General features: G+C 22.0%; 1 non-coding gene across 1 annotated transcript; it reads right to left on the reverse strand.

The window, feature by feature from the left end:
* Positions 1–298: 298 nt before the first annotated feature.
* Trnay-gua (transfer RNA tyrosine (anticodon GUA)) lies at positions 299–383 on the reverse strand. The gene is given in 2 exon segments: positions 299–334; positions 347–383. It is a non-coding gene; the product is annotated as a tRNA-Tyr (tRNA).
* Positions 384–12,832: the final 12,449 nt, after the last annotated feature.

Genomic DNA, 12,832 nt, shown 5'->3' on the forward strand with positions numbered 1-12,832 from the left:
TTCTTCTGTAACTTTTCTTTCAATTAATATTGATAACAACAAGTTACTTATAGTTTTAGATAAATACAAATTACTAAAACTAAGCATTCTGTAATAATGAAAATTTATGAAAACTAATTTTAAGCATTTTTTATAAAGTAACTAGCCTAATTTTAGTTCATTATTCTGAGATGGTAGAATTGCTTATGTTTAATTTTGTTAATTAAAAATAAGAATTATAATATTTCTCGAACCATTCATTAGTCTATGCGAAAAAGCAAGAAACATTTGTAAATCATTAAAAATAATTTACAAAATGTCCTTCGAGCCGGAGTCGAACCAGCGACCTATGGATTTCTAACTTACGCTACAGTCCACCGCTCTACCAACTGAGCTATCGAAGGCGCTGGTAGAATGCTAGATGTTGCGTTTATAATTTTAAGCATTGTAATTCAGCATAACATTTGTTAAACCTGTTTCTCCTTAATATTTTCTAAATACAATATTAAAATTAACCAAACGTATTTTAGTTTTAAATTTGCTAATTTTTTGTTTTTAAAAAATATTTAGGTTTTGAAAACTTATTATAAGTTTTTATTTACTGATTTAAAAAGTTGTTATTGATAAACTTTATTCCACAAGAGTTCATACATTGAAATTTAAAATGTTTATAGCTTTTGTTCAACTTGGTTTAAATTTTTATTGGTTACTTAACTTTTAACTTTATTTTTAGTTTATTTTCTAAAGTAATTCAATTTAAAACAAATAATAAACAAGGTTACTATAATAGAATTATGTTAATTAAAAGTGTTTAAATTGTTCAGTGGTTGTGTTTTAACTAATATCAGAGGTTTAAAACTCACTATTTAACTTTGTGTTAACATAACCATTTTATCAAACAAAAAAGTTTTAAAATTATTATAACCTTCATTAAAGTCTTATTTTTTACTCAGGCATTAAATTTGTTTAAGTTAAAGTTTGCTTAATAAAGTAAAAAAGTTGAAAACTCTTTAAATTATGTTAACATACTTTTATAAATACTATATAGTTTTTAAGTAACTTAAAGTGTAAATAACTCAAACATATCTTTATGCTTCATAACACATATTATTTATAAAGTTTTAAACTGAAGTGTAATTCAATTTTTAATTTGGGCTATAGATAAAATTAAAATGTTTAGGTGCATTGTAAAAAAAAAACTACTTTTGACTCAGGCAGAGTTGTTCAAATACTTTAGTTAAACTTTCTCAAACTATCTTTTAATTGATTAGTAATTCAATGGTTTAGTTTTTATAAAAAAAAAAGAAAACAGAATTAATATTGTAGTTAGACACTTTAGTAGAATAAAGTCTGAAAAATTTTACTGAATAGAAGTATATATATATATAAGTTAAAACAAGCTTATATACAGTAGTTTTATTTTTAATTATATGTAGTATGAAATACTTTTTATGTCAGTGAGTACTCAAATAAATAAAAATTATAGTTTTTTGCTTATAAATTGTATTAAAGTGTTTTAAAATACAGTCTGTACAAAGGAAAACATGAAACTTTTAAGTATCAGTAATTAAACAGAAATCTTAACTTCTATGAATGTTGATTGGCATCTAAATGTACCTTGAACTATTTTTAATATTAAGCTAGTTATATCATCTTATATTTGGAAACATCTATAATACACTTTGTTGTAAGTGTTAACTGTTTTAACTGTTCGGCATATATTGAGTTATACTTCTAAATAAAAAACTAAACAAATATAAAAATATTTTATATTTTTGCAGAGAAAATTTAATTTATTTCTAGACAGTTTAAGATTTTCAGAGTTTTAAGAATTGTTAAACTTATTTGCGTTAGAAACAATAAAGTTTTAAATTTGCTTTGAAGTACATTACCAAAAAAGTATGGTTTAAAAAGCAGCTTACTCAAAGATGCTTTTAATTTTATGAAAATCTGTTTATATCATAACATAACATTCTTTTGTCTTAGTGACATGTAACTATATAATATAGCTTCAGGCTTTATATAAGCTATTTGAAAATTTACTTTAAAATTTTTCTAGAGTCTAGAAAAAATCAGAAAAGTAATTGTGACAAAATTATTTTATAACCGCGAATAATTTTTCTTATTACTCTTCACACAAAAATAATTACAAATTTACATTTAGGTTACTTAAATGTAAGCTATTTAGATCGCTCAAATAAATTTAAATATTTTAATAAATTTGTTCATTTATTTGTTTTAACTTATGTTGTACAAAGTTTCTTCTTAATGAACTAAAGGTATATATTTATAGAAAAAAAAAGATAACCAACAAAATAAATTTTTATTACATAAAAAAACATGTTAGATTTTACATGTTGCTACTTTTTATATGTTATAAACTTTTATACTGTCTAACAATTAAACATAGTAAAATTTAAATTGAACACAAACCTTTATGATCAAAATAAACTTTAGGATTTTACACATATGAGAAGATATTACGGTAAGAAATATTTATTAATTGACAAAAAGTTTCGGTACAATTTAAATTCGTGTTTTATATACATATATACTTATCAGTGAGGTTTTAGACATTACAATAAAAAGCTACAATATACAAAACTTTACTTGTTTTAAAACTTCACAATAACTTCAAATACTTGAAAAAAAAAAGATATTAACGTACAAAATACTGCTATACTCGAAGTAAAATTGAATATTTTTAAAATAAAAGAAAAAAAAAGTGTATTAGTATTTACAATCTCTTATGTATTGTAAGTAAATTTTTTAAATCATTTTTAGGATGAAATTTAAACACTAACAACTATTTACAAATTTATATTGAATTAAAAATAAACATTAAAAACTAAAATCAACTACTTCTCTACAGTTTTGCAATTCACAACCCTATTATTTGCGTTAAACAAAAATAACAATAAATTTTTACTTATATACATATATATATATTTACATATATATATCTAAATTGATTTCAAGTAAAAATAACAGTTTTTTTTTAATAAAATATTTAAATTGACGAAGCAAAAGAAAAGCATCAATAAACATTTATTTGACATTTAATTACTGTACAAATTTACAATCTGCTAATTTTTTATGCTTCACATAAGCAAAAACACAAAAAATAGTACTGTACAAATATACATTGACACCGCTTAACAAATTAAAAACACAAAAAGTTAAACTAACTAAATCTGTACAAATTTACAAACATACCCATATTCTTTGCATTTAAATTAATTACGAAATGAACAATTTTCTGTACAAATTTACAATGTGATTACATATAGTTTAAATTTAAATAAAAACATTTTTTTTATATACAAATTTACATTAACAACAACGTCTTGTAGAAATACTAAAAAACAATGAAAAAAAAATACTGTACAAATTTACGTTTAGACCACTTTGTTAAATGAAAACAACAAAAAATTAAATTAACAAATTTAGTTCTGTACAAATTTAGAATTTATGACCCGTATTTTTTGCATTTAACTAAAAATAAAACAGAAAAGTTTTTCTTTACAAATTTACATTGCAACCTGCTGGTATAAACAATAAAAACAACTAAGAAATTTAAACTCTGTACAAACTTACAATGTGATGCTTGTTTGTTTATGCAAAAGTTGAAATAATTTAAGTGAAAACTTCTATACAAACGTACAGTTAAATTACTTTAAATTCATCAAAAATAAAATCTGTACAGATCTACAATAATGTTAAATGAAGAACTAAGACTTGTTTACAAATATAAAATTAAAGGAAAATAATAACGACACTTTTATACAAATTTAGAATAAGACATAAATTAAAACTTTATACAAAACTACACAAACCATGAATACAGCCAAAAAAAAAAGACTTTTTTTGAATCAACGATGATAAATTAAATCTCTATAAATCTACAAAATTTATGCTTTTTTTCGTAAAAAAACATATGTAATTTATGAACAAGGTTTTAGTTAACTATGAGTAAATTATCAATTGATAAAAATTTATAAAAGCAAGTTAAAAGAAACTATTTACAAATATACACTGCCAGCTTTTTTTGTTATAAACATATCATAAAAATAATTAAATAATAAAATAATAAAATAATAAAATACAGTACAAATTTACAGTTAGGCTGTTATACGTCATCGTTATCCAAAACAAAAATTACAAAAAATTATAAATTTACAAAGCGAAATTTTAAATATATCAATGCATTAATTACTAAAATAAACTTAAATCAATGTTTGCACAAAAAATCATTCATTTTCGTTAAGCATACATATGACTAAATCAAGTACAAAAATAAAACGAAAAAGTATACAAATCAAAAACTCGAAAACCTATAAGATTAAAACTTTATATACAAACTTACAATAATTTATTTGAAGTACGACATGTTTTTAAACTGCGACAATGAAATTAAATTTAAACAAAGTTTACAATTTGTGGATTAAAGCTTTTGTTAATATTTGAAAAGTTATGTACAATATACAATGGGTAGCATTCGAACGAAAATAAATCATAAAAATAAGTTTCAAATAGAAACTCATAAACAAAACTTCAACAAATTTACATAAATATCACTTTCTAAGAATTTAAACGAAGAGTAACCAACAATTACAGTTACTCAAGTTACTACTAAAAGTTTGTACAAATATAAAACTACTAATTTCTAACTTTATAAGTTAATCAAAACAACATTAATTCTTTACAAATTTACATGCGTGTATAGTGTGCCCGTATAAACTACTGAGTTATATATATAAAGTTTGTAATTGTCAGCAATAGAATTTTTTTTAAGTTAAGAGTGGGCAAAGCAGTACGGCTCTAAAAGTAATTCATAGCTTGAGAATACTTTGTGCAAACCAAATAAAACTTTAGACAAAGATTTTTTTTAATTTTGCTTTTTACTTGAGTTTTAGTATTGGTCGTTAAATTATTATCTCATTGCAAGTATAGTTTTAAAAGTTTTTTTTTTAATTTTGTTGTAAAATTTTTAAAAACTGTGCGGCCGCCTAAAATTGAGTTTTAATAAATCTGACATTCAAAAGATGTCTTCTGGTAAATCTAACTTTAGAACTAGAAAAATTTTCCACTCCTACTTCAGTTGAATGATTATATGAAAACTTATCAACAAAAAAAAAACAATTGTTAACAAATATACAGTAGCCCCTTTAGTTTGCAACAAACTAAAGTTTATGAAAACATGAAACATTAATCTGTACAAATTTACAAATGGTTCCCTTTAATCTAAATTTTTGTAAATAAGAAGCCAAATGTTGTTGATTTTCGAAAAAAAAAATAAAACAATCTTTACAAATGTACAAATTGACATAAACTTTATAGCTAGTTACAACATTACGTAAGTTAAAATATAAGTACAAATAATTTTAGTGTAAAGTCATAATCAAAAAATAACAACTACACTACTTATAGTATTTACAAAGTTACAACTTAAGGTAGAAACTCCCCGAAAAAACATAACAGTACAAAAAATATATACACAAAAGATGTTCTACAAATATACAATTGAGTCTTTTGTATACTCAAATAAGTTTAAAACAAACCGTTTGTACAAATTTTTAAAATGGTCAACTTTATGACAGTCAGAATAAAATTTAATATTTTTTTAAAGGACTACATAAGAACTGTACAAAATTACAAGAATAAGCCTTAAAAGTATAAAAAGAAAAAATTTAATAAATTCTATACAAATTTACAGTAGACTGAGTAGCTTTAAAAAAATTAAAATAACTAAGGAAGGGAAAAATTCAAAACTTTTCAAATGTACAGGTGAAAACAACTAAAGCATTCAAAAAAAAAATTGCAAACACAATACCTATCTACAATGTTAAATTCCAAAATATTTAGTAGAACGAAATTATTAACTGATTTTAAATTTAGTTGCTTTGAATTTGCAGATTGTTTTAATGCGTTTGAGATGAATTAACCGTTTAGATGAAGATTTATTTTAAATGAGTTTGCAGAAAACCTCTAATTGCGTGGACAGTATACAATACCTAAAATAAATAAAAAATTCAATAAGATAAAAACGAAAAATGTATCGTTTTTGATAAGGTTGTTAATAAACCAAATAGACTTAAATTGTTTAAAAAATTAGATTTTATATATAATTATTTAAAACTGTATCAGTCAAAAAAATGTTGTTAGAAAACAACATAGTGTTGTTGCTGTAAATTCAAGTAAATCAGTTTAGTTTATTTTTTTTAAACATAATTAATTTAAACTTACAACGTGAAATGTAGAAAAATTTGTGGTTATTTTTGATTAGAAAACTTCGAAAATTTTACGTTCACAATTTTTCATCATTCTCCGGAGTGTTTCTGTCAATTTTAAATATATTGTTTTTTGTTTACCTTGATGTTAAAACTTGAAAACTTGTTCTAGAAATCATTGTTGTACGGTATCTATCTAAGTTACGACTTTTTTAAAGAACTTAACAAAAACTAATTTTTTTTTTTATGATTTCAAAGGAGCGTTAGAATTGTATAAAGCTTTTTTTTCAATAAAACTTGAACTTAAATTAACCTTTGACTATAGATTAAATTGAAAGCCTTATTTTCATAATTTAAAGTCTTACACATTGTAATGTTTTAGTTGTAAACTTAAACGCTTACTACGTATTTTGAGATTCTAATCGATAACTGCTTATAATAATCACAACCGATGTATTTTAGAATATCGTTAGACAACTGTATACTATTCGTTACAATTAATTATTTACCAATTTGAAGTGGACGACGTTTTATGACGTCATACATTATTAAAATACTAATTTCATCATATAATTTTTAAACTTTAAAAATTATTCAATATTACTTTTACATTGAAAGTAAAGAAACATTTATGTAAGAGACTACGTTTAAATTAGTTTGTGTTACTCAATATTAGTTTCCCTTATGACGTCATAACGCGTCACCTCTGTACCACTGAAACCATTATACTTTAATCTGTAGCCTCTGTCCATAAAAGTCAAACCTTAACCCATTTAGCTCTAAAACACTAAACACGAAAAAACCCAAACCAAACGCCACAAATCAATACTTGTTTGGATTTAACTTATAAATCATTTTAAATACGTTAGTTAATAATATATTTTAAAAATTATGGTACCTTTAAAACCTTATAAAATACTAATTATCAAGTAAAAAAATTATTTCTAACCAAAAGGATTATTTTATTGTACATGTTTAAGATAAACTAAAAACCTTTGGTAAACTTTTTAATTTCTAACTAACTTTTTTTACTTCCAAACTAAAAAAAAAAAAAGGCTAATTTTTACTTAAATAAACTGATTGCAAACAAATTAGATTATCTAGTAACACAAAATACTTACCAATTTGTCAATTCTTAATGTTCACACGTCGGTATCAAGTGTCGACTAATAACTGTTTACTGACTAAAAAATATAAGAGAAAAGAAAAAAAAATCATACGATTTATTTTCTTTGTTAACATTTAAAACATATTTATGGCTTTATATGGTATGTGTAAGCAATCTACAATATATTTTGAAATTCTACTTAAAATTTGATAACTACTTATAAAACTTTGTGAAATTCTACTGAAATAGTTTTTGGTGACTTCGTAAACTTCTATAAGTTACTGTGAAATTTCACTAAGAGATTATACATCATGGTACGATGTTTTTTAGCTTATTTTTTCCTTATTTGGTAATAACAAAATACTTTCGTATATAATACATTCAGTATTTTTTTTTATTATATGTATAACAATTATTTTTTAGTTATTTTTCAAGTTAATTTTTGGAACTAAAAACAGCAATGAGATTGTTAAAGTAGATTTTTATTAAATAAATGGTAGATATTGTACATAAACCTGAAATTTTATTTACAGTCGTAACTAATGTCGAAAAACTAGATTAATAAGATGAATGAAACAAAAAGTACTTTATTTTCATTTAATAACTTTCATTCTTTATAGAACATTTTTGCACTATTTGTGTTCTTAATAAGTTTTTATAGAGTCTATGATTGATCTATGATATAAATTTTATAGATTATCTGATGAAAGTTATAGTAATACATGTTTTATTATTAAAAATATAAAATAAATTTTCATTCAGTTAAATCAGGGTTTTTCCAAACTGGTTTTCTTAAACGGCCCCTTTAGCAGAGGTTTAAAAAAATTACCACTTCATTTATTGGATATCACCCCTTTTACTAGTTAGTCACCCATTTACTTTTACTAACTTACTAGTTACAGCCGCCTGGTAGCTAAAGTCGTCTCTAAAGATAATGCACACATTGGGATATATTTGTTTAGAATAAAAAATAAGCGTTTTGATTTTTAAGTTGCAGTAGTTTTTTTCAAAGTGGTTATTCTAAGAAAAACAATTTAAAAAAAAATTAATTTTGTGCCGAAACTTGCTAAAATGTTAAAAGGTTTTGATAAGTTTTAAATAAAATTATTTTGTTTGTTGCTTAAATTATTATTTCGAATAAGTTTACTAAGAGCAGTAATATCGTGCAGTATATTTACATTCTAATAAGTGTTTATTTTTTATATTCTACAGTTTTTGAAAGTATTTCCGTATTCAAACCATTAAGCTATTTATTTAAGTCTTTTACTGGAACTATATAACTTTAAAAAAGTAAAACAATATGTATATCAAACTTTTAAGTGGTTACGGTAATGTAAACACTTAATTTACGAATTACTTGGATTTAATGCTTAAAACTTAAATTTTAAATAGTAAGTATTTATGAATAGTTTATGATCAAAAAAAAAGTTTTTTTTAGTTTATAAGACCATTTATTTACGGTTACACTGTTGATTTATTTTTTTATTTATATAGACACATAATAAAAATTTTTAGTATTGTCGAAGTTCAAATAACAGATATATAATAAAAATTAATTGTAAATTAAAAACTATTTTTAGTTGAAAAATAGATTTAAAATTAAAACTATTTATTTTGGTCAGCTTATTAATCGATTAAGCTGAAAAATTTTTAAATAGTCAACTTTTTACAAAATTATATTCCAGCTCTAAAGTTGTTGTGTGAAAATAGAAAACTTTAAAATTTTTATACTGTTAATATCGTAATCTGTATTCTAAGGACTAGCTTAAAAATTAACTTTAATATAATCGTTTCGATATATAAACTTAGATATAGAATTTGTTATATTTGCTTTGATTTTTATTTTAAACTTATACAAAAAAATTATTTCTATCTTTAACATAAATTAATGTATAAAACACAGTATTTGTCAAGTAGAGTAGAACATTTTCTCATCGTAGATTATATAAACTTTTTAAAATTTAGTATTTTTTCATCAAAACCTTTTTAAAACTAACATTCTTTGTTTTAAACACAGATAACTGAAATATGAAAGTACAGAAATGTTTATTTTTCTTTGTCAAATATGAAAAAGTTTGCAAATAATACTACATAAAGTTTTTTATATCTTATACTGTTTTTAAGTCCTTATTTTTAAGCTTTTTAAGATTACTTTACATAGTTTTTCAAAATAACAAACTTTTCTAGAACTATATACTGTTCTTGTAAAGTTTAAATTTTTTAACAAAAATGTACTTAATTTGAAAACAAATATCCAGTACTATACAAAACTATACTTTAACTTAAAAACTTAAAAATAGCTCTGGTTTAAGCATAAACTAAAACTAATTGTTTTATTTTTTTTCTTACTTAAGATTTTATAACTTCATCCAAGTTTAACATCGATTAATATTTTAATTATTATCATTTTCCATAATATAATGTAATACAATTTTCTTTGTATTTATATAAACTATGTTTGTATTTAAACTTAACATCTAAGGCACTAACTTAAATTTTTATATCTAACTATACTTAAACTGTTATATATTTAAACATAATACATTTTAAGTAAAACATGTTAAATTAGTAAAAAACAACAAATACATATATATAAGTTTTATTAATTATATAAAGTATTTCAGCGTGAATGGTTTTACAAAGGTTATATACATGAGAAATAAAAATATAAAATAAAAAGTACGTTTCTAAATAAAGCTAGTATTCATATTAATATCTGTACAAAACTACATTTCACAAAATAAGAATTTTAAAATACATCGATAAAAACTTTACAAATTTACAGCTGACAAGTTTTGTGTAGATAAATTACAACTAAACAAAATAAGATTTGTACAAATTGACGTATAACAGAAAGAACACTCATAAAAATAAACAATAAAGAAAAGCTGTACAAATTTACATTTCTGCCCTTTTAAGTAAAAAAAAAAATTCTGTACTAATTTACATTGGACGACATTTGTAACGTGTTTTTTAAAAGAAATCAAATACATAATAAATATACGTACAAATTTACATATAACAGAATTTGTAAAAATAATACTTACAAAAATTAACAAATAATAATAATCTGTACAAATTTACATATAACAGAATTTGTAAAAATAATACTTACAAAAATTAACAAATAATAATAATCTGTACAAATTTACATATAACAGAATAACATTCAAAAAAATAAACAATAAACAAAGTCTGTACAAATTTACATTTTACTACTCTTTCAATTCCAATAAAAAAACAATAAAAAAAACAACAAATACTGTACAAATTTACATTTATCAACGTTTGAAATGAATTAAAAATAGAAAATAATCTAAACAAATTATTTTGTACCACCGATAAAAAACAAAATAACTTTATTTGAAAAAGCAACAAAACATATGTACAAATTTACATAATAATGCATAACAAATAAAAACACAAAATAAAAGTATTTTTAACAAGAAAAACATGTACAAAATTACATTTAACGAAATAAGTACATTAAGTAAAAAACCAAAATCTTAATAAGTTTACAATATAACGAGTTTTTATCATAACAAAGTAATAAAACTCAAAAACAATAAATAGGTATATGTAAAGATTTACATTACAATTTATATAACGCCAATAAAAAAATTTTTAAAACCAAAATGAATCTGTTCAAATATTACATGTAGCTGTTTGTATCATCGATAAAAAATATTATATATATATATATCAAATTAAATAATGAGTAATGTACAAAGTTTACAATTTGGTCATCATTCATAAGAAAAACTGAATCAAAAATAAAAATAAAATGTTTTATTCAACTGTATTAAATATTTCAATTTAACTATGAATATGTATTTATAATACTAAAGTACTGTACAAGTTTAAATATCGGTCACCTTTTGAAATCATCAAAGACAAAAAATAAAAAATAAATGTAACTATGTACAAACTTTTACAGTATGGGCAACGTAAGGTGCACCGTGAAAAATACAAAACTAATATTTAAAAATTTATAGTTAAACAAGCTTTTATCAGCGAAATAATAACAAAAAAAAATAATTTTTAGTCATTAATTATTATCTGTACAAATTTACAATTAAACAAGTTTTTTACCAATGTAAAACAATAAAATAAACTCAAAATCAACAAAAATCTGTACAAATTTTCAATTTAATTCTTTTCATACAAAATTAAAACCACAAAAAATTTTATAAACAAATTTAAAATTATGCGTACTAAGACTTGAGGTAAATCTAAAAAAATATTTAACCGCTTAAAAGTTAACATTAATTTTATCCGTTTTCAAGTTAATCTTTAAAATTTTACAACTACAACTTTGCAATTGTAAATAAAATGTTACTTTAAGCTTTTGAGGAAAACAGAAAATAAACTATACAAATTTACACTACTGTAGACCGTAAGAACTTAAACGACACATCATAAAACAAATTAATTAAACACAAAATAAAACTAATTTTTTTACAAATTTACAATTTTATGCATGTACTTTCAAAAATTCATATAAAAATTTATCAAATTTACAAAAAAAATGTACAAACTGCCATCTTAAAGCTTGACATTAGTAACCGAATAACACTCGTATAAATTTAAATTAAAGTTAATTTTTTGAAAATTTACAATGCTATCTTTTTTTCAAAACCACTAAAATAATACAAACCTACAATTATAAAAATACCATACAAATTTTTATAGCGCCTTGTGTTGCCACAAACAAAAAAAGATTATTTTTCTGTACAAATTTACAATATGAGTATTATTATTGTGTATAATACAAAATAAACAACATATAAATACATATATACAATTTAGCTTTTATCCAACGAAACATAAACTACAATAACAAAAGAGTTTTTTATATAAATATACAGTAATCGCTTTTTAAATAGGAGATCGTTTTTATGTTAAATAAACAATAATTTTTTTACAAATAAAATGATGTAGCTTTATTTAAGATGAACAAAAGGTTTAAATACATACAAAAAAAAGACTTTAGATTTTTACAAATATACATTAATGTTTTAATCTTCATAAACTTTCCCAATAAAAACTGTACAAATTGTACATTTCTCGCAGATAACATGCGATCATAAATGTTTAAATTTTACAAATACAAACTAATAAAAAATCTATACAAACTTACATTTTAAAACCTTTTACGTTGACAATTACATTATAAAACAAATCAACAACTAAACAAGTAAACAATGTAACAAAGTAAAATTTACAGAAATGTTGCAAATATAAACTGTACCAACTTTACAAATTTACGAGATTCAAAAAAAAAAAAAATACTATACGACATATTTGTACAATAAAAGGGAATAAAAATTACAAAATGAATTGTCTCTGTACAAATTTACATGGAGATTTTTAAGCAAAGACGAATAAATAAAAAAGCCCAACTTTGAATAATTGAAATTTTTTATAAATGTAGAAGTAGATTAACTGAATCTTTACGACAAGCTTTGAGAAACAATTACTTAGTAAATCTAATGAAGACGGTCTGTTTCCAAAT

This window comes from Thalia democratica, chromosome 3 (genome assembly GCF_965202585.1).
Source record: "Thalia democratica chromosome 3, ktThaDemo2.hap1.1, whole genome shotgun sequence".
NCBI lineage: Eukaryota > Metazoa > Chordata > Thaliacea > Salpida > Salpidae > Thalia > Thalia democratica.